At 39.1% G+C, this 19,166-nt stretch overlaps 2 long non-coding RNA genes across 2 annotated transcripts in view; one reads left to right on the forward strand and one right to left on the reverse strand.

Moving 5' to 3' along the window:
- Positions 1-9,933, reverse strand: part of LOC124723187 — a 58,098-nt gene extending 48,165 nt beyond the window's left edge. The window contains exon 1 of the long non-coding RNA XR_007006532.1: positions 9,798-9,933. This is a non-coding gene — a long non-coding RNA (uncharacterized LOC124723187). The remainder of the gene's footprint in view (positions 1-9,797) is intronic.
- Positions 9,934-11,103: 1,170 nt separating this feature from the next.
- LOC124723188 lies at positions 11,104-11,718 on the forward strand. Its single transcript, XR_007006533.1, has 3 exons — positions 11,104-11,154; positions 11,279-11,416; positions 11,522-11,718. It is a non-coding gene; the product is annotated as an uncharacterized LOC124723188 (long non-coding RNA).
- Positions 11,719-19,166: the final 7,448 nt, after the last annotated feature.

Genomic DNA, 19,166 nt, shown 5'->3' on the forward strand with positions numbered 1-19,166 from the left:
GTGAGATTTATGTCTTGTGTCCATTAGCTGTGTGGATGATATTTCTACATCGTGATACAGTTAACAGCAATGCTTCGGCGGAAATACCTTGCCTACTAATCCCAAAATGTGTGGCCGATTCTCACGTCGCCTATTACCTACCTGTTCCCTATCATCATATATGAGTTGTCGACTTCTGTGGTCGGTCCAAAACTCTTTCATTGTCATTTATATAGCTGGACTCATCCTAGCCTAAATATATATGCATTGCAGCGGGAACCTCATCATTGCTTATAATCACTCACAGAACATCTACGAATTGTTGCTAATAAAGTTTAATATAATTTCTCAAGACCATTGCGTATTGTTACTTCTGATAGTTTCTACTTACTTGGTTTGCCATCGTCCTGTTCCTCTGTGCCAGCTGCAAGCTAGCTAAATAAAGAAATATAGCAAATTGTTTATATGTGTATGTAATTTTCTTGTGTTTCATGACATATGCAAAAAGTTTCTTTTCGTAGTTTATAGAGTGTTCTCCTGCCTGTAATGATGCTGACAGTAGATCTTATAGCATAGGTTCTGTACTTTTTTTGCAAACTTTATGCTGCATGTTACCTTTGTTATCCATAAGTTTAGTCTATGAATGGTTGCTTAACTATTCAGTCAGTATGTCTTTTGTTTCAATTGATCCCTTTTTTGTCTCTTTTCTACCATTTTATCTTTTTATTTTGAATAGAGAAGAAGAACAGATGACAGATTTTAGTTCAGAATGATGAAGAGGGAAGAACTAACAGTGTGAAAAGAAAGGAAGTAAACTGTTGGTTAACTTGGGTACCTGGTAGGTTTCAGCTACCTAGCAATGCTAAGAGTGCTTTTGCCCCCTGACGTTTCCTTGTTTCTGATGAAAGTTTTTGATAACAACAATGTTATACAATCCTTTGCTCTGTCCTGTCTTTGGGTTGGCCACCTCCACAGCACTAGGGTGAGTCAATTTAATTGTTCTATATGCACCCTCATATGTTTCATGGAACTTCTTGGTTTCTGAACCGATTTTTGAGGACGTCAGTCTGGACTTAATTAGCACCAGTTCATCAACTTGGTACCATACCTGTCTGATTTGCTGCTCATTGCTGTTATAATATTCCCTGCTACCATTATCGTTATTTCCTGTCCTAAAACCCCTTTGAAATCCACATCTTCCACTTCTAGATGGACTACAGTTACTATCATGAAGTCTGTCTTCCTCCATTCAACCTTGCTCCTTGTTATTGTTTGACGTGCTATTCCTGTTTGAGCTATGGTCGTTGCGGTGGTCGGCACGCCACCTGTTCTTATGCCAGCTTTCCGGCACTTGTATGTTGTCGGAAAGCTCATCCAGCTGTTATAATATATACATGAGGTTGTTAGCTTCACTCTTGTTGACATGAATTGGTTTCTCCTGTACAGACACTGGAAAATTATGAACTGTTATTTCTACTAAGTCACATTCACGTCAAGGATCAGTTAAATACTTGTTCTTTTCCCAGTAGTGCTGAAAGAACTCCTTATAACTATCCCAGCCACTGTTTTCAAAGTTCCTAGCTTCAGATATTTCTGTTCTTATACTGTTTTGTGTACTTTTGGACCAGTAATGGTTTAAGAATGCTCTAACAAATTCTTGGTATGTTTTACATGTGTTACTGGCTCCTGTCCCCCATGATTACGTGTTCCCATTCAAAAAGACTGTCTACAAATTTGATTTCCTGCTGTTCTGTCATGTTGTCAGGTATGATGCCCTCAGACTAGTGAATGAAAGCAACATGATGTATACTACCTTTGCTAGAAAAGTTATGAAATTTGTAAGCATTGGCATTACTAACTACTTCATTAATATAAACAACACCCTTATGTTTTTCCTGTTCAACCCATTTCTAGTTTCTGCTTTGACACAACTCCCGTATTATCTATATTTTTACTCACCTCGCTTAGTTGAGGTATGTATTCTACCTTCAGTTCTATTTCTCTCAAACGACCCTGAATTGTATTTGTATTACCACTACAAACAGTTTCTATTTGTGATACTTAAACGCTAAAGACTGCATTTTCGATCTTTAAGTCTACGACTTGTATGTTTTGCCTTTCATGCAGGGTGCGACTTGTGCTTCTACCAGCGGGGGGTGGGGGGGGGGGGGAGGGAATGTCTTAGGGGGTTAGTAGAATTATATATGTTACTAGCTTGGACCGTGGCATTACGCATGGTTAAACAGCTATTTATAAATAGATGTTACAGCCGAAACTCACTATTGACGCGTATGCACTATCAGAAAAGCCATCCCTTGTTACATCTTTAAAAGTACATAATAGGTAAAGCTTATTTGCAAAATCATCTACATACAGGTACAGATATACGAGGGGAATTCAAAACGTAGAGGCACATTTGTGAAAAGTTGTACTTATTCTGATGATAGAAAACTGAAATATATTAATAGTGTTAATAGTGATACTTATTAAAAACTTTGTGTTTGGCTCCACAAATTTACATTATATGTCAAGTTTTACTCCAGTGCGTGGGAAATAAACATCCCAGGTTGGGATGCATAAACTAAAACCAGAGGAGGGGATGGTCTGATGCAGAGGGGGGGAAATCCCCCCATCCCCCCCTGCAAATCGCACACTGCTTTCATGGGTGACTTTGCAAGTTTTGTCTAGTTTACTCTGATGTTTACTTAATTTAATGACTTCATCCCTGAATGACAATACAATGATAATCTTGAGATTGCATGGGATCTTTTATTTTCACTACTTCATCATCAAATGAAAATTACCGAACTATCAGTTTAATAAGCCACAGCTGCAAAATACTAACGCAAATTCTTTGCAGACGAATGGAAAAACTGATAGAAACCGACCTCAGGGAAGATCAGTTTGGATTCCGTAGAAATGTTGGAAGACGTGAGGCAATACTGACCCTACGACTTATCTTAGAAGAAAGATTAAGGAAAGGCAAACCTACGTTTCTAGCATTTGTAGACTTGGAGAAAGCTTTTGACAATGTTGATTGGAATACTCTCTTTCAAATTCTGAAGGTGGCAGGGGTAAAATACAGGGAGCGAAAGGCTATTTACAATTTGTACAGAAACCAGATGGCAGTTATAAGAGTCGAGGGGTATGAAAGGGAAGCAGTGGTTGGGAAGGGAGTGAGACAGGGTTGTAGCCTATCCCTGATGTTATTCAATCTGTATATTGAGCAAGCAATAAAGGAAACAAAAGAAAAGTTTGGAGTAGGAATTAAAATCCATGGAGAAGAAATAAAAACTTTGAGGTTTGCCGATGACATTGTAATTCTGTCAGAGACAGCAAAGGACTTGGAAGAGCAGTTGAACGGAATGGACAGTGTCTTGAAAGGAGGATATAAGGTGAACATCAACAAAAGCAAAACAAGGATAATGGAATGTAGTTGAATTAAGTTGGGTGATGCTGAGGGAATTAGATTAGGAAATGAGACACTTAAAGTAGTAAAGAAGTTTTGCTATTTGGGGAGCAAAATGACTGATGATGGTCGAAGTAGAGAGGATATAAAATGTAGACTGGCAATGGTTAGGAAATCGTTTCTGAATAAGAAAAATTTGTTAACATCGAGTATAGATTTGAATGCCAGGAATTCGTTTCTGAAAGTATTTGTATGGAGTGTAGCCATGTATGGAAATGAAACGTGGACAATAAATAGTTTAGACAAGAAGAGAATAGAAGCTTTCGAAATGTGGTGCTACAGAAGAATGCTGAAGATTAGATGGGTAGATCACATAACTAATGAGGAGGTACTGAATAATAATGGGGAGAAGAGGAGTTTGTAGCACAACTTGACAAGAAGAAGGGATCGGTTGGTAGGACATGTTCTGAGGCATCAAGGGATCACAAATTTAGCATTGGAGGGCAGTGTGGAGGGTAAAAATCGTAGAGGGAGACCCAGAGATGAATACACTAAGCAGATTCAGAAGGATGTAGGTTGCAGTAGGTACTGGGAAATGAAGAAGCTTGCACACGATAGAGTAGCATGGAGAGCTGCAGCAAACCAGTCTCAGGACTGAAGACTACAACAACAACAACATCATCATCAATATTACGATTAACCTCTTGCTTACGCTTTTGCAATTTCCGACCCCATTCTTTACTCTCATGTTCAATTCCTTTTTCACAGGCCCCTATTCTAGTTTCATGAGAATCATTCCTGGTCTCTAAATAATTAAACTTACGATTAATTTTTGTTGTCTCCTCGATTGTTGCTTCTGTTTTATCAGCAAGTAGCTATTCCCATTCTTTAATTCATCTGAATACTTTTCTAATTCTTTTTGCCACTGTTCTATCTTTCCTTCTAGCATTTTTTAAAATTCTTTTTACCCCTGTTCTATCTTTTCTTCTAGTGCTATTTTTAATTCTTTTTGCCTAGAAACTAACTCCACTAATATTTCAACCATACGTTTATTATTACCTTGTATAGGCTTTTGCTGTGCCATAGCTTAATCTGATTGTTCTGCTTGTTGATTCATTAGCAATGGCAGTGTCAGAGTCATCATCTCTGACATCACCATTCACCTTATTTAACTTATCATTAACATCAACGTCATCTGTATCAGAATCCACCTCTCCAATTTTACTATTACTAATATTTAAAGTTATGTTTTCTTGTAAAACTTCAGTTTCTACATCAGATTATTCTGGTAAACAGCTATCATCCATTTGATTTTGTACACTTTTCTGATCTACTACTAAATCTAATTTTTCCAGCTCATTCTCCATTAATCGCTTTCGGTTAATATGCTCTTTACTTATATTACTAATTTCATCTGGCATGCCATGTAATTGGCTTGCCTCTTCAGTTTCATTACCCTGAGGCTGCACTACCTCTCCCCTTCTAAGATTGTACGGTGTTTCACTTTAACCCCAACATTTTGTTATTAAATAAATTATTACATAACAATTTAAAAATATTCTTAAAAATCTATAAAGTTATCAATACTAGCTTCCTCTCACTAGCTGTAAAGTGAGAAGCGTACTCGGTACCTTTTTCTACGGTGCGATGCTGCTGCTCGCCTTGTTGTTTTTCTTGTGTTGGGTGTCTTTGGCTGCTGTAGTCCACTACAGATTGCGTGTCTCTGCCGTTTGTCGCATGCTGACGCTGGACTGCAGCTGGCGGAGGCGACAGGTGTACACTGTTCTGCTAACTGCTCCATGAAGCGTTGTTTCTCGTAATGACGAAACAAAACGTAATCCTTTTGGAGCACGTACTCACTTATAACTTTACACTTCGATTTTGCATTTTGGTGTTTTCACTATCAACTATGTGACGTGGATTAATTAGCGGCATTTATAAATTTTGTTGCCTAACAGTTCAAAGAAACTTACGAAAGTTCAAACAGGATATTATTTCACAGTTCACACAGTGTCACTTTTTATCTTTTTCACTGTTCATATACTACTGATTAGCTCATTTTATGATAATGACTACAGTCCACTGTTCTCACTATGAATTTCACATCTCATCCAGTACACACTTTTCGTTAATGGATTTAAATACACGGTCCCCAGCAAGGAGATGCCATGTATAAATTATGTGACCCTTTGGAAGTCATATCTGGAAGCTGGAGAGATCTGGAGAGATTACACCAACTTGTCGTCTTTAAGTTGTGTCCCCAGCACAAAAGAAAGCTTATTGGTCATGAAATCTTCTTCGGCGGAGGCTGCTAGACTGTCAATTCGAACCTATGATTGTGCTTTTTGCGGGATGCCACTTGCCCAGGTTAGTCTCTGTACCTACAGAGCGCAAGATCTGTAGTACTGACAATGATGATAGGAGACACTTCTCATTGATGTATCCTGTTTGGTTATTATTCAAATAATCACACATTTACACTGTCTTTTACAACTCTTGACATAGCATTCTTAATTGTATGGTAACTTTTCATCCTACTTCCGAAGTATGATAGACATGACAGAGTGAGTATTACATATTCACAACTAAGTTACGCCTGATGTAGAGTACAACATGTCCAGGTCTGAAGGAGACCCGAATCAGAGTGCCTATTACTTATTAACATCTAAGTAACGCATGAATCTTAGACATGTGTCCGACCCTCCAGAGCTTCCATTGTAGGATTTAACTAAGTCTCTGTTGGTAGCTTGCAATATCATAATACTTGCTCACAAAGCAGGATATATTAAGCTGTCGTCAAGACCTACAATCTGAAACTGCGAACATTTTGGAATATAATGTAGTTGTGTAATTCATATTGACATTAACAGATTATAAAATATTATAGTAGTTCAAAAAGTTCTGTAGTACGGTTTAAATATAGGGTACAGTTTGGGACTAGAGCAGAAACATTTGATTATGTGGTTGAAGAAATTAAGCAGATTTATTTTTAAAGGGAGCAAAACATAACCTCAGGGACATTTCCATTAAATTTCTTCAGTTGTGTTAATTTTCTTTTAGAATAGAAACAGTTGTATGGACACAAGGAATAGTGCTTGATAACTGTGCTTTGTCAAACTGTCACTGCATTAAAATACAGGGGATTACAAAACTATGTGCTTTTAACAGATACCACGTGGGGTAGCCGCATGGTCTATGGCGCCTTGCTACGGTTTGGGCAGCTCCTCTCGTCACAGGTTATAGTCCTCCCTCAGGTATGGATGTGTGTTTTGTCCTTAGTTAGTTTAAGTTAGATTAAGTAGTCTGTAATCCTAGGGATCGATGGTCTCAGCAGTTTGATCCCATAGGAACTTACCACCTGATTTCCCTTCCTTGTTAACAGATGCAGAATTATTGGAAACCACAATTTGTACCTCGTACAAAAGCCATACAAAACACCCAGACGTTAAACTACAAATAGCCAATATTGTTTTCAGTCCAATAATGTACTACTTGACTCTCGCAATATCAGGCAGATTCAGTTGTGTATCAGATGAAATGAACTTTTAAATTAAATAAAAGAGAAACTTGATTCAAGAATATATCAAACGAATCACGTTGCTATAAGAGAATGTTTCCCTACAGGAGGTATCACACCACAATAAACATCAGTTTCTTTAGAAAGATACCATAAACCATCAGACGAGACTATGTATGCCAACTTTTCACAATATCCTTTATAAATTACATCTCGAACTTACTCCATATCAGTCTTGCAAAGATACTTTCTTAATAGTGCAGCCAAACATTATGTACAGGACTTTCAAGAAAAGTAAGAATCTGCCTTTCTAACTCTACAATATGGTGATGTGCAGATGGCAGTGATTTCAGTTTTGCAATGTAAAGGGATGTTCCCCTATTTTAAACTCCTTGGCTAGTTTTATGACAGAAAGCCACCCTGAGCAAAGAGGTTGAATGCAGTGAGGTAGGTTCATGCATAGATTATAGATAAAAAATTTAGGTACATTCAAGCAAACCTATCAAAAATGAGTGCAACCATATTAAAACTGTCTGTACTGTGCATGCGCAGCTTCAAGACAGTTTTGATGGCCAGAAAACCTTGCATTATTTGAACGCATATTTCACACATTTTGTTGTTTGGCCACCTGTAGAGATAGTTGACATCTTTTCTCTCTTTGCAATGCCTAAATGAGCCTACTTACTATTAGTGGTCAGCTCTTCTTGTAGTGAGCACCTAATAACATGAACAGCAATTTTTGCGACAGCACCACATTTGTCACTGAGATGGAAGGTAAGAAACCTGTGTTACATCTCCATTGTTATCTTGGCTCTGAATATGGAATTTGTACATTACAATTTACACTGGTGACCAAAATTAAAACAACAAACGGAAATTTTGCAAGGTTGGATTTATTTTTCTACAAAACGGTATAAACAGGTGATAGTAAAGTAGAAACAATGCAAAGAATACAGAACATAAGCAACTGCAACATGTATAATGGTAGAGAAAAATGTTCGTTTTTTTCCAACTTAACTGATTTGCACTCACCTTCCAACGACTGGTTAATGTGCTCAGTATGGAGTGTGACCGCCTCTGGCAGCAATACGAGCCTGGAAATGATGGGACAAGTGTGAATGATGTCATGAATCTCATGTTGATGCATTAATGCCCATTCTTCCTGCAGAACTGCTCGCAAGCCTTGGAAGTTGTTGGTGGATACTGACGTGGTGCAACCCGTCTCCCTAGTGCAATCCCACGCATGCTCTATAGGATTCAAATAGGAGGAGCAAGGAGGCCACGCCGTTCGTGCAGTATCTTCCGCTTCCAAGAAAACATCAACTTCTGTGAAGTCAAGCGTTATCGTTCATACCATTAGGGATCCTCCATGATATCGGCCTCTTTCCACAATGTTTGGGTTCCAAAATCGTGTTCCACATGCCCTCCAGATGTGAATCACTCTCCAAGCCGAACTGAGATTCATCTGTGAAAAGGACTTTGCCAACTGTTCGACCGTGCAGGTGGCATGTTGATAACTCCACTCTAGACATTCCCTTCTGTGAAGTCGCGTTATAAGTACACATACTGCAGGTCTCCGACAATAAATGCCACTCTGCCGAAGCAAGCAAACAACGTACAGACTGCAGCGGATACCGTGATAGTGCATAGCAGCGTTGCCAGCCTTTCAGCGTTACTGGATTGCATAATTGAAACGAAATTTTCATATATTTCGTTAAGGGATTGTACGTATCTACAGTCTACAATATAAAATCCGTTTTTGGGTGTCTGTCATGGACTTCTTGTTGCAGGTGACCAATCTGACGGCTTCCAGGAGCAACAAGAAGGTCATTTTCAATATTTCTCTTAATCATTGACTGAATTTAAAAATTTAACATGCTAACATAATCAACTCATTAAGAGTAAGTTAGGTTTAACATGATTGAATAAATATTACAATTAGAAAGTAAGTATTTGTCTTGAAGCTGATGGCGCCAAAATATTCCAGTTTTGTTCATCCATTACTCGAAAATGAAAACATTTAGAGACTTCCAACAAACTTCACATTTAACTTCAAATATTTAGGTAACTTCTTCTCGCTAACAGCCCCCACAAAATGAGGGAAGAAAAAAGTTTATCGCCTACAGTATTTTCACTGCTCATGTGGTGAAACTTCAGCATCTGCCATGCCGTTTTAATTTTTTACTTCTTTCCCACCAACGCTACTCGCATAACACTTTGCACACAGTATCTATATATATCACTGAATGTACCTGCAAAATTATATCACTGTGCGGCACATAGTTCAGGGGGGTACGATGTGATGGGCACTTAGACGTTTCAAAAACTAGCTTCTGCTTACATTGACATGCAATAAAACTTAAACATCAGGTGTGAGGTTTTAATTTATCACTGGTCTTTACTGCTAATGCTATTCGTAACACATTTTGCATATAGTATCTACACAATCACTGAATGTACCTGCAACATAACATCACTGTACAGCAAATACTTCAGGAGATATGACGTCAGAAACAATGAGATTTGCGAGAAACTCGCTTCTCCTTAAAATGGAGCGAAAATTACCTATCCAGTTATCATCCAGTCATTCAAAGTGAAATCACTTAGCAACTTACAAAAAACTTTCAGCATAATTTCAATCTTATTCTAAACTTTTTCTCACTTACGTGCTTATGGTCAAGAATAACGGAATTAGAGCGCTATTATGATTGTTACAATGCATTGAGAAGTCGTGGCTCGTCTCGTCTACAGCTTTATACTGGTACCAAATAAAACTAGATGTGTTCGATTCTTCCACGTTAACGTCTCCGCATTTTAATGCTCTTCATTTTTGATTTTTTTTATGTATACGATTCATAAAATCATATAAAATTTTTTTCCTTGTTTGCTTACCTTGGAAGAAGACTTAAAAATGGAACGCATCATCATTATCATCATCACATCAATATCATCTTCCTCCTCTGGAGGGTCAGGAATAAACGAACTTTAATCAGATAACCCCGCACATAACTGTGTTTTCTTGATGTTACTGAGCATATTTTCCATAGAAACAAAATTTTTGCATGAGGCTGCTGCTGCTCACACACTGGCTGGCAAGCAAACATCCATTCACTGTGGAAGTAATGAGCCTATTCCCATTTTCCACTTTTACAACATTCTTCTAACTAAAAATTCTTTTGCAGTCAGCATTCGAATGTGAAAGGGATAAACACGAGAGCGCCAACTCTGGGAGGGCTGGGAATTCTCTCTCGCCAAATGAAGTTTTTATGTTGAGTATGTTAGCCCAAAATATCCGCTTCGGCACAGTTCTTAAAATTTTCGTCTATTTTTTCGATAGGAAGTTTTCTCCAGTCATCATCGATTTGTTATAGATGCTTGTTATCATCCAAAGAGACTGTTTTTGGAAATTTTGACATAAGAGGTACAAGAAAGGGAGTTTTTTTTCCTTTCTTTGTTTTACCCTCTAGTACCCCCGGTTACATATGTGTAACATAAGTTTTATATGGGTTTTACTGGCGTTTAGCCAATGCTAGTTCACCAATTCCCACTGTTACACGTTTGTACAAGCTATGCATTATGAGGAATAATTGAAACTACTGTAGAAATACAATCTTTGACCATGTTTGTAACTTCTTAGGCAGAAGTTGGTACAGGCGTCTAAAGCTAGCGAAATGAGGGATGCTTAAACTACCGGACCGACCAACGAGTTAAAATTTTGGGACCTACCTATAGATGGCTGTACCAGCTGATTACTGTCGTCTGTATTGCCCGCCATATTTGAATTTGCCACGAAGTTTTTTATCGGTCTGTACGGTGTATAAGGAATTAAGGATTATCGAAATGGTGATTTCTTGTTCCGCTTTCAATTGTACGAAGTGATGGAGTAAGGAAAGTGACTTACCATTTCACAGGTAATAGGATTACCGATACAATACGACAACAATACAGACTTAGTGTGTTTGCTAATTCGATGTTTTTGAACAGGTTTCCTCTGAAGCACCCAGAGCTGCTAAAGAAGTGGCTTACTTTCGTGAAGCGGAAAGATTTTAAACCTACGTCTTGCAGTTTTCTTTGTGGAAACCTTTTCCGACAAGATGATTACGTAGTGAGCCCTGGAACGTGGAAGAAACGTCTCAGACCCGAAACAGTGCCATCAGTTTTTGACTTTCCGACACATTTGATGCCACCAAATAAACACCCACGACGACATGTTAGGATTTTGAGTGACAACGATGCTTCTCCATTTGAGGTAGCTAATTAATTTCCTTGCTATATGTGTGGTTTTGACATTTGTGAATTTATTTCGTACGGACAAAAATGGGCTGCATAGGTCTAAGCAATGTTGTAATACAGTTCCATATTTTTGTTTTTAGCGTTCTGTCCTGGAGTCTGTGCTTCATTTGCCCTCTACAGAAGCTACTGATTGCGTGGAGAATGTTGTCAATGAGAATTCTTCCGTGGAAAGCATGTCCCATTTATCCAATGCAGAAGCTGCGAATTGTGTCGAAAACGTTAGTATAAGGATGTTTTCACACCCCCAAAGTTTTCTTATAATATTTTTCATCAAGCCTTGAGTTATTTCAATCATATATAACGAAATTATTTCTTTATTTCAGAGTGCAGTTGGTTCTCAAGTAATTGATTGTGGTATACAGTCGAAAGTAGAAATTGAAGACAAGGTGTCCGAAACTTGCAATTTTTCTCAGACATTGTGCACGAATTAAAACGTAAACTGAAGTGTGTCTGTGAAAAACTTCGAAGAAGAGAGAAGAAAGTGTTTTCCATGGATGACACCATAAGTTCATCGAAGGAGAAGGGGCATCTTCCTGAGAAGTTACTTAACTTCCTCAATCATCAGAAAGGAACACAAGTGGAATTAGTTTGCAATTTAGTGGACAACTCTCTCTCGTCAAAGGGTAATAGTTACACAACAAATGTGAAAATGTTTGCGATGACTGTGTACTTTTATTCACCAGCAGCATATGAATACCTGCAAAAATTAATGCCTCTTAAATCATTGATTTCCAAATGGGTGGCAAGTGTCGACTGTGAAACTGGCTTCTTAAAAGATGTTTTTAAGTACGTTGATTCGAACCCAATTGTAAGGGACCAGTTCAGCGATTCTTGTCTAATTGGAGATAGTGTGGCAATTAGGAAGCAAGTAGTTTGGGACCAAGGAACTATGCAATACACAGGTTTTTTAGAGTTTGGTGGGGAAGTGCCTCAGTCAAAAGAAGTAATAGAGGCATCTGAGGCTCTGGTTTTCATGCTTGTCCCTATTAAAGGCAAATTTATATGCCCGATTGCATATTTCTTTATCAAAGGTGTACAGGCAAATAATCGGCCACACTGATAAAATCCGCATTAGAGAGGCTGCATAGTTCTGGCATTAGGGTTTGGTGTGTTACATGTGATGGCTGCAAGGTAAATATAAGCACTTTACGTACACTTGGCCGTATTTTAAATTTTTCCAAGGGTGATTTTAAAAGCTACAATGTTTATTGTATCTTGGAAATGTCACATGATTAAGTTTGCCAGAAATGCTCTAGCAGAAGTATCTGCTATTGAGTCTCCAACTGGCATTATTAGATGGCATTTCATTGAGCAATTGAACAAGGTACAACAAGAAGAAGGTATGACATTTGCCATCAATCTGTCAGGACAACATATAAGTTATGTAAATAGAAAAATGAATGTTTCATTAGCTCCACAGACTTTGAGTTCTAGTGTGGCAGATAGTATAGAGTTTTTGAGGAGGTTTGGTGATCCAAATATTAAAGGAAGTGAAGCAACAGTAGAATTTTTGTATAATATGGATAGGATTTTTGATATTCTGAACTCCAGAAATCCATTAGGTAAAGGGTATAAGAGCCCCCTGAGACTTGACAACAAATCTTATTGGCTAGGTATTTAAAAAAAATTAAAAAATAAATAAAATTTAAAAAAAAAATGGCTCTGAGCACTATGGGACTTAACATCTATGGTCATCAGTCCCCTAGAACTTAGAACTACTTAAGCCTAACTAACCTAAGGACATCACACAACACCCAGTCAACACGTTGGTATATTCAGACGCACTGAAAATTATATCAAAAGCTTAAAAATCATTGGTGTTCCATTGCTGCTCCATGCAAGAAATACTTTTGCTTTTGGGATAATTTTCAATGTGCAATCAGTAAGGCACATTGCTCTGACAAGTATGCTTCGTGTTGAATCTCCTTTGAAGTATTTGCTAACATATTAACTGTCACAAGACCACATAGACCTTTTTTCCCCTGCATTTGGTCCAGATGTGGTTGGAACAGCAATCCAAATGAGAAAGTTGCTCTTGGGTAACAGTGTCACTGCAATGAATGGGAATTTCTCAAATTTTAATGTGTGTTGTTTGCCACCTGTTTATGATTTTCATGCAAGAAAGCATGTAGTAGAAAGTGATGAAAGTGCTGCAGAAAATGAAGTAGAGGAGTGGTGTGCACTTCTTGATAAGATTAAGTTCTCATTTCACAAGTAAAACATACTCTATTATATTGCAGGGTATGTGTCATTGCGCCTTTCAAGGCAGATCACATGCAAAGACTGTCTTCACATACTGAAGCCACCAGTAGTTAAATCTGCATTAGAATGTGATTCTCTCTATGCTTTTCCCAATATGGCCAATAAACCTGCATTTGTAAATTTTGTTAACTGGGGAAAACTGGTTAAAACAAGTGACTGCGTGTACTCTGTTGTAGAATACTCAGAAACTGTTTCAGATGTTTGTGATTGCTGGGGATATGCGACAGAAATATATACAGGCCAAGATTTTGCATTGTGTTAGAATTAAATTTGTAGATTACCCATCTCCTGCTCCTGCTCCTGCTCCTGCTCCTGCTCCTGCTCCTGCTCTTGGTCATGATTACCATTGTGAAATTGGGATTGAGGACTTACATCAGACTCAACTTGTTTGTAAGATTGCATCCCTATACTCCTGCATACGCTTAAAAACATGTGGGAAAAAAAGCCTGCTGAGAAAATTTTAAACAACAAATCAAGTATAAGGCAGAAGTTAAATAAACTCATATTGTTTAATCATGTATAGTGCTCAAACTGGAAAAATTATGTAATGGGACATTCCATGCAGATGGGTGTGACATTTTGACAGATTTTTTAAAACTATTTTGTCCATAGATTTGTTGTTGTGTAATGATGAACTTCAAAAGATGAATCACATTGAAGTAAAATTAAGTCTTTACGTCCTGTGTAGATATTGTAACAAAATTATAATTATTTATTATATAAGCTTATTTTAAGACGTTTGGCATTACAAAATATGCACTTGCATTAAAAATGGGTGATTTGTGTGAAATTAATGAAAAAAAAATGTTCTGTGACTTATTTGACAGATGGCTTTCAGTGTGAGAAAATATTTCCCTCAATCACTATGTTAACTTGAATTTTTCACTTTAAGAAAACAGTTTAATCACAGGATGGGTGTGATCTAATGGAGTATGCAGTGGCCCTATGTTTCAAACAGTAATGTTTGTGGATACTCTGCAACATAAGAGCAATAAAATTGTTACTCTGTTAATTCTTGTTTTAATTCTTCCTATAATGAACACAATGTTCCAGTTGATCATAAGCATTCTTATTACTTTATAACAATTCTAGAATAAGGGGGCCTGAGTCAGGCAAAACCTAATTTTCTGAATTTTGTCTTTATTTTGCTAGGATGTCTTTCTATTATATTTTCCTGTGTTGAGGGGGGGGGGGGGGAGGGGGAAGAGAATGCAAATAATCATATAGAATTATCTTTCTAGCACTACAAAGGGAAATACGGAAGCGTCTGATCCCACCCGTCTGCTTTGACCCATGACGTCACAAATATGGCGGAAACAAAAACAAACACACACACTTCCCACAAGAAGCCTAATGACACTAACGGGACAAGCGCGGGAAATGGGGTGTTTTGGGTGGAGGGCAAACTAAATATAAACAAATTTAGACGCCTTGCGTAGCTACAACGTGTAAGTGAAGACAGCCATGCATGAATACCCACCCACCTCCCCAGGGGTCGTAACCCCTGCAACCCATAGAAGATAAAGATGCTTCAGTAGCTGATTAGTGTTTTTTGTCTTAAAATCTCACGGGATAGAACGAACAGATCAGAAAGATAAATATAATAAACTAAAACAGAAATTCGAGGAAACAGATAATTAAAATAAGCAATAAGTGTTTTTAAATTTAAAAAAAAAAAAATCTCACGAGATAGAACAAACAGATCAGAAAAGTAAATAAAATAAGATAAAACAGAACTGGAGACAGCCACACTCAAACCAAACTCCGCGCCGTCATGACGTCACACACGACAACACCCTTACGTCACGGGTCAAAGCCGACGCGTTGGATCGGACGCTTCTGTCGACCCCTATAAAGTACAGAATACAGTGATTACAGGTACACGTGGAAATCTAGGAAATATCAGTATTCATGTTACATGCCTAATTTTCATCAACATTTACCTTAATTATATGGTTACACTTTTTGCTGATTTGAACTGTGTACTACTTGTTAAAAAGATTTTGTTTGGTCATAGTAATAAAAGCATTTCATTTTGTTAGTTCGTATGTCCCATACGGAACTGAAATTATCAAGTTATGATGACAAAGGAAGGAAATAACATTAAGGAGTCTTACTTCACAGAAATTATGTAACAATGGTTACACTTTTTGCTAGTTAACTTTAACATAAACCATTTAGTTTTCCATTAAGAGTGAAAGCAGTTGCACGAGTCACATAAAGAACAAAGTTTCCCATAGGGAACTAAAGTATTTTATGTTTGAGTTATTGCAGACCCAAAGTATTGTGATCTTCATATTTCTATTTAAAAATGTTTGTAACTCAAATTCAAAGACATTTTGGAATCTGTACATACATGTGTAGCAAGGTACTTTTCATGTGCCATGTGGAACCTTTAATTTTCTGGTTTAAATATAATTTATTTCATGAATTACCTTTAATACCAGCACTGTCTGAATACATTATTTACCATTTAGAAGAAGAAATATTAGTGTACAGAATAACAAACCTCATGAAAAATGCGAGAGATTGTTCTGTACAGAACTTGGAATGGCTCTTTATCAATAGCAGGTAAAAAAGAAGGCTTCTATTAAATGTTCAAAGAAACCAATTAGTACCTCTTTAATTCACCATAGAAGTGATACAGTAATAAAACAATTTACTTTTTTCAGAAGTATTAAAAGTGTGGAGTCCTATTCAATTAGTATTTGCTTTACCAATAACCTGTAGTACAAGCACACGTATAAGCAGATAATTATGGGAGTCAAGAGTTATGTTAAAATTAAAGATAGTGACTGTTATTACTTGCTCACAAACCATTGTAGTTGCTATACAGTTTATGCTGTATGTGGTGTACCCAATGTGATTCCTGGAGGACATAATATTCTGTTATCCTATGGGAGTGCACTGGTACCACACCTATTGAAAGTACGTTTTGCTGTGGAATAGTTGTATCAGATGTCTGTACCAGAAAACAAATCTCCACTGTGACACCCTCATGTTCTTGGTATGCTATTAGCTATTATTACAGGAATACTCTTCCCATGGAGGAGGAAGCATAGTGAGATTTTCTTTTTCATCATTTCCAACATTGTACACAACTTTCTTGCACTTTTATGTTATCACATTTTGCCCTTGATAATCGAAAAGAGAGAGAGGGGGAAAAAAATTTAAGCGAGCTTTCATAAAAACTGAAAACTCTACTTGTGTCATTTGTTATTTTCAAAATGTTACTCCCTTTCCAAATACTGTTCTATTTCTTCAAATCAATTTTGAATTTCTCAGGTTATTACATATTATTTACTGTACATTGTCCACCAATACTTCTGTTGTTACCAGATAGTTTGTAATGTGGCACTACCTTTGTGCCACTGGTATTGGCTAGTGTACTTTTGCAGATAAGAAAATCGACTGGACTATAATGGATAGTATAGGACAAATTCAGACAATATGGAACTTTTTACACTAAATTTGCAATATAATGTCACCCTTGTCTCACACAGATTGTAGCAGCCATTTGGGTGCCTGTCTGGCCAGCTTTCACTTTCAGGTTTGTTTTTTGCTTGGGCCGTATACTGACAACCAGTCATTCCAGTGATTGACACCATGTCAAAGACTGTTGTTTTTTTTTCCTTTATTGTCATTTTGAAACCTGTATTACAGGCAGGCCTGCAGCAGCACACTACGCCATTCTTGGGCCACAGAGAAACACAAATAGACAAATGAAGACATTTCGAGAATGAACAGGGTGGACATATAAACGGAGACAAACACTTTTTAAAATACAAGGTGCCGTTCACGGACGTAGAGTCCAAGATAAAATTGTGCATACACTTGGACACAGACAGAGACGAAAATTGGCACACGTGAACGTAGGTGCACAAAACGAATAACACTTAAGCACAAAACGACGGCACACACAGAACACGAGGCGTTGATCTCCGGTGCGCTAATGTTCACTAACCGCGAACAAGTCCGGGGACCTGCCAAGAGAGGAGGAGGGGGGGGGTGGTAGAGAGGAGAGCAGATGCCACGGGCAGGGGAGATAGGGGGAAGGGAGGAAGGTGGAGGGAAAGCCCGGGGGAAGAGGGAAGGAGGGAGGGGATTGGGGAAAAGGAAAGAGACAGGAGGGAGGGTGCCTAAAGGAAAGGACACCAGAAGAGGGGCGGGAGGATCAAAGTTGATAGGAGGGGTAGAAGGAGGGGAGGAGGACATCATCAGGGAGGGGGAGCTGGCGGAAGCCACCTTGGGAGAGGGTGTGGAGGGTGGAGAGATGGAGACCGGGTGGGACGTGGGAATACAGGCGTGGCAGCGGGCGGGGGGTGGGAGAGGATCGGTGAGACAAGCGGATGAGGAGGATCGAGTTTGCGGGAGGTGTACAGGATCCGTATCCTTTCAAGGAAGAGGAGGAGGTGGGGTAAGGGGATGAGATCATACAGGATCCGCGTGGGGGAGGGGAGACGGATGCGATAGGCGAGGCGGAGAGCATGGCGTTCAAGGATTTGGAGGGATTTATAAAAGGTAGGGGGGGCGGAGATCCAAGCCGGATGGGCATAACAAAGGATAGGGCGGATGAGGGATTTATAGGTGTGGAGGATGGTGGAGGAGTCCAGACCCCACGTACGGACGGAGAGGAGCTTGAGGAGACTGAGTCGGGAGCGTGCCTTGGCTTGGATTGTCCGGAGGTGGGGAGTCCAGGAGAGGCGACGGTCGAGGGTGACGCCAAGGTACTGAAGAGTGGGAGTGAGGGCGATAGGACGGCCATTGATGGTGATGTAGAAATCAAGGAGGCGGAAGGAAGGGGTGGTTTTGCCTACAATGATAGCCTGGGTTTTGGAGGGATTGACCTTGAGCAACCACTGGTTGCACCAAGCGGTGAACTGGTCAAGATGGGATTGGAGAAGGTGTTGGGAGCGCTGCAGGGTGAGGGCAAGGGCAAGGAAGGCAGTGTCATCGGCAAACTGGAGAAGGTGGACGGGGGGTGACGGCGGCGGCAAGTCCGCCGTGTACAAAAGGTACAGAAGGGGGGAGAGGTTGGAGCCTTGGGGCACACCGGCGGAGGGGAAAAAGGTGTAGGAATCTGTGTTATGGATGGTGACATAGGAAGGACGGTGGGAGAGAAAGGAGCTGATCAGACGGACGTAGTTAATGGGAAGGGCGAAGGTTTGGAGCTTGAAGAGGAGACCGGAATGCCAGACGCGGTCATAGGCACATTCGAGGTCCAGGGAGAGGAAGATTGCGGAGCGACGGGAATTAAGCTTTTCGGAAAGGAGATGAGTGAGGTGAAGGAGAAGGTCGTCGGAAGAGAAGGACGGCCGAAAGCCACACTGGGTAACGGGAAGGAGGCGGTGCTGGCGGAGATGCTGGTGGATGCGTCGGGTGAGGATAGATTCCAGGACCTTGCTGAAGACTCAAAGACTGGAACCAAGATTCACAGAAATAGAATTCTATGGTTGTAATTCAGTGTGTAATTAATTTTGCTCACTGACATGTTTTGAATTCGATTCTAAAATGGTTTGGGTGTCAGACTGGAAAATTACAGTTTTAAGACACCCCAACCTTAAAATTAACAGCTGTGATCAGGGTTATTTTCAACAAGTTCCTTCACTTAGTACATCATCATGGATCAGTCCAATATAGTATTATTACTAGACTTAACTTCCAAATGATACAAGTCATGCATTTAAGAGGTGCCTTAACGTTGGG

The sequence above is a fragment of the Schistocerca piceifrons genome, chromosome X (assembly GCF_021461385.2).
Source record: "Schistocerca piceifrons isolate TAMUIC-IGC-003096 chromosome X, iqSchPice1.1, whole genome shotgun sequence".
In the NCBI taxonomy this organism is placed as follows: domain Eukaryota; kingdom Metazoa; phylum Arthropoda; class Insecta; order Orthoptera; family Acrididae; genus Schistocerca; species Schistocerca piceifrons.